Raw genomic sequence first — 4,411 nt, 5'->3', positions numbered from 1 at the left:
CGGACAACCCAATAAATACTTCTCTGTGATACTATTTTTTTCTTTGATTTTGGTTTATGAGGAGTGAGGATAACGGGGATTATTGACAAATTGATCTCAATTCGTTTTCACTAAGTGCGGGCTCGCACCACTGTGGAGGGACTCTTCAATTATTCAGCTCCCTCTTCAAAAAGCCCCCGATGCCCTTCTGCTTCTCTCCGTCCGTATGAAAAAAAGACGAGAAAGTATAAAAGTGGCAAGATGAATTAAAAGAACGTGAGAGCTTTGTCAGGAGGTCGAATGGAAGGATTAGATGATTCATTTAGATCAGTTAGAACAGCCAAGTTGTTTCTAATAAAGCGCTAACTTTTAAAGTATTAATTGAAAATTACACAAGAAATTAGTGCCTCAACAAGCTTTTATAAATACGAGCTGTTATAGTGGTTTTATTTTCACATGGTTACAACTTTCTGCTATCAGATAATAACCCACGAAAATAAAAATCAATTAAAATAAATAAGATGATTTATTAAACCGATCTCAAAAAATCCAACTGTTTAAGCTCAACTGTTTCATAATATTAGGCTCATCAATTATCGATATATTTAAGGGAAATGTGTATTGGAGGGTTCTTTATTTGTCCACTACTCCTCATATTGCTTGAAACTTTTACAAAAACCGTCAATTTTCACCGATCCGATAATTAAAAATTGCCCCACTGCTTAGTTAAGTTTCATTAAACTTTACAGAATGGAAAAAGTGAATAGGAATAGTTGCCTGAAAGTTTTATCTTCCAGGGGAATGTATCATTTATTGTACTGAATAATACATTAATATTTCCATAAATCCAAATAATAAATACAAGGTTTATAACTATATTCTTTTTATTTTTCTTAATCGCGAGCAGTTTCACAGCTAGAACACATAATTACATATGAAAAATTTGTCATACACGTTTCAGCAATTCGCCATGTTCAGTATGTCTGTGGGATTTCGATGAAGTTATAAAAAAAGACTTTCTTGAGGGTTCTCCATGCGGTCTGCGGAGTGATGAAGCAATTTAAAATATCTACCAAAGGTACCTTAAAAGATCCTGGACTTAAACACGGCTGGTAGACCAAAATTATGGGTAACGACCAAATTCCAGATTCATAAGCCCGCAGACAACACGGAGACATCTCACTTATTTCATCATTACTTACAAATAGTTTTAAAACTGAACAAATTGGAACACACTATTTACTATTGCTAGAGTAAGAAAAAGGCAATTGTAGTCGTCGCAGTGAAAATAGAATAACCTATTATTATATTATTATTCTATTCTCGATGGTCATCGGTGAGCTATTGTTTTTCAGTACCTTTGGTGGATTAAATAGGGTGTTTTGATTGTTTCATCACTCCACCGCAGATCACACGGAGAAATCTCACGATTGTTTTGTTTTTAACCAAAAATGTTTGGGCTGGATAAAGAAGGAAAAAAATTTCAACATAAGGAGAACTCACTTTTTTTCAGAGTAGACGGTATGAACAAGTGTGGACCACTCACTGTAGGTCTCCTCGCGAGGTTGGGGCCCCAGATGCAAAGACGAACTATGACTCCAAAACGTGTGAAGATAGGATTGGAAATTGCGAAAAAACGTAAAAATCATGGAAAACATTAGGAAGAAAAATTGAACGAAGAAAAACGGGATGTGCTCTCTGGGCGAGTGGATACAAATAAATTAAAAATAGAAAAATTAAACGGAAGTGAGATCGAGAGAAAGTTTTTCGCAGATCTTGACATTAGCACAGAAAGATTGGAACTGACGGAAAAGACGTATGAGAGGTAAAGTACCGCTCTAAAAAGATCAAAATGCAGAGTCCATTTGGCTCTGACCCAAACATACCGCCCACCTAAGTTTTACAGGCAAATTTTCTTGGACTATTTGAAAATAAATAAAATAATCCAAAAATAAGTGTAAAATAAAACTATCAACATTTTTACACAAATATGCACAAAGATCATCGATAGAGACTAGGAGGAGGTTGGTAGGGTGAGAACTCCTCTGATCGTCGATAAATGAGTGACACCATCGGGGAACCAGCATTAATCTCAGTTTCTACCAAGTGCGTGTTGGTTTGTTTTATAAACTTTGCTACATTATGTAATAAATGACTCTCGTCCTTAGATCGTAGGCCGCTCTACAGTAACGCACTATGTATTTTCCAATTTTCACCATTTATGTATCTAATATTTTTTGAGCTGAAGGCTTACTTTCATGAAAAGTTGGTCAATTTGGGACAGATGGCGAGAAATGAAATAAATCTTTTACCACGTAGGGGTCGTTACATAATGGGCAACCCATCTCTCTCCTCGTATGGTTGTCGCTTAAGTTTCAGCGTTGTACTTCTTATTGTCATTATCCAATGGGAGTAAGACAGTAAGAGCTTTGAGTGAAAATAGCATCTATATTTCAACTCAAAATTTAATTCCCAATATAGCGGGTATTTTTCACTTGACCTCACTTCCTCTACAATCCTTCAACGCCATTGAACTACATTTCCCACCCATCAACTTATTATGTAGTTCCAGAAAATTAGGACACTATCAAAAAGCTATATCTAGCTTTTGAGTTTTGCTACAAAAGTTCTCCCATTCTTTAATATCATTTAATTACGTGGGTACTGTGGCCGCTACCACAATGATATAATTTTTTTAACAATAATTTCCATAGGCGTTATTTTTGGGTAACTAGGTTCGGGCATATTCAGTACTTTCACTATGTAATCGTGATTAGATTATGACTCAATATCAAATTCCGGTCGTCTCCATGTAGAGGAAAATGAGATGGTGTCGTAGGATACTTTAAACAGCTTTTTTATAAAGTGTTTAGCAATACCTTCACCTACCTTTACTCTTTTTCTCCTCATACCTGTGCACCAAAGCAGACTATGGATCTGGATATGTACAGAATTCTCTGAACTTGGTTTTAGTACCAAATATGATAATGCTTCATGACGTCCAGATCGCGCCCAACACTTGCTTAACTTCTCACTTATCAAGTTTTTCTTTAATGAGAGTTGTGTTCACTTCAAGTGTGTTTGTTAACCACCTCAGTACTATTTCTTCCCATCGACCATTTTTCACTTCTGGCTCTCTTGCTCTATTCTTTTAGGTATTTATACCACGATTGTGGATTTGCTTAAATTCACTTTTGCACCAAAATCCCACATTTCCATATAATCCGTGATCGGTTTATCATTCGCTGGAGAGAATTGCGCTGTAACGCTAAGTGATGAACGTACGTTGATCGTCGTTTTTCTAATTTGTACACCACCTCAATCCAAAAAGTCCTCTAGATCATTCAGAAAAAGCGAGAATAACTGGGAGCTCAGAAGACATCCCTGTTTCATACTAGTTATTATTTCAAAATCCGCCCTTTTCCATTCCGTTCACCGCACCAAGCCAACATCCATCTCTTATAGCACGTATCATTTTATACTAAAGTCCCAAATTTTCAATCTATACAGGCGGGTCACTCTTGACCGTGTCGATTGCAAAAGAGTGATCACAAAGAAAATATATACTTTCTGCCTTTTTAGCCTAATTCAGTTCAACGAGATTTGTTAAAGTGAACAGATTGTAAATAAACGACTGTTTTGGCTACCGAAAAGCAAGAAAACCTTCAAGCTACTAATTTAATAACCGTTTGTAAAAAATTACTTTTATTTGGTGGTTAATATGATTATTTAAATCGATTGTCTGTTTAATTATTTATCTAATAAATAACCAATTCTTGTAACAGATTTTTTAGTGTCTTTTTTTAGTTTAATTTTCTTTTCAAAAGTCTCCTGTACAAATTAAAGTGTGTCCTTCCAAATACCCTCTAATTAATCCTCCGCTCTCACCTCACAGAGGGGTTCTTTCGGGTCCGACAAGGAGCAGATTACTCCGAATACTTCACTCTAGACGTGGGAGTATCGCAGGGCAGAGTGCTCAGACCAATCCGCTATATCCTTTATACTGCAAATATTCTGCTTAACCTACCACCTTTCTCGCATCTTTTGCCGATGACACAGTTGTACTAACCTCGAACCCCGATCCTGCGGTTGCTTCGGAAGATCTTCAGGAATATATCACATGTATAGTAGATTGTTGTAGACAATGGAAAACGAAGGTAAATTAAAGCAAATGCATCCATGGCACATTTACACTCCGAAGCAAATCTCCTCTCACAATGTACTACAACAACGTTCCTATCCTCAAATCCGACTGCGTACCTTGGGTTCCACCTAGCCTCACACTTAACGTGGACTTAGTATGTACGACTGAAACGACGAGACCTAAAAGAGACGCTCATAGGTCTTATAGACGACAATTCAAGCTATCGACGAAAAACAAACATACAATTTACAAAACGCTACCTCAACCTATTTGGACATACGGAATAGG

General features: G+C 36.6%; 1 protein-coding gene across 1 annotated transcript in view; it reads right to left on the bottom strand.

Moving 5' to 3' along the window:
- Window positions 1–1,551, bottom strand: part of LOC106669886 (gamma-aminobutyric acid receptor subunit beta-like) — a 26,572-nt gene extending 25,021 nt beyond the window's left edge. Inside the window, exon 1 of the mRNA XM_014399728.2 lies at window positions 1,483–1,551. The gene's annotated coding sequence lies outside the window, so the exon portion shown is untranslated. The remainder of the gene's footprint in view (window positions 1–1,482) is intronic.
- Between the last annotated feature and the right edge of the window lie 2,860 nt (window positions 1,552–4,411).

Source organism: Cimex lectularius, unplaced genomic scaffold (assembly GCF_000648675.2).
Source record: "Cimex lectularius strain Harlan isolate CLEC.00 unplaced genomic scaffold, Clec_2.1 scaffold76, whole genome shotgun sequence".
Taxonomy (NCBI): Eukaryota; Metazoa; Arthropoda; class Insecta; order Hemiptera; family Cimicidae; genus Cimex; species Cimex lectularius.
This window is presented reverse-complemented; position numbering and strand designations above follow the sequence as displayed.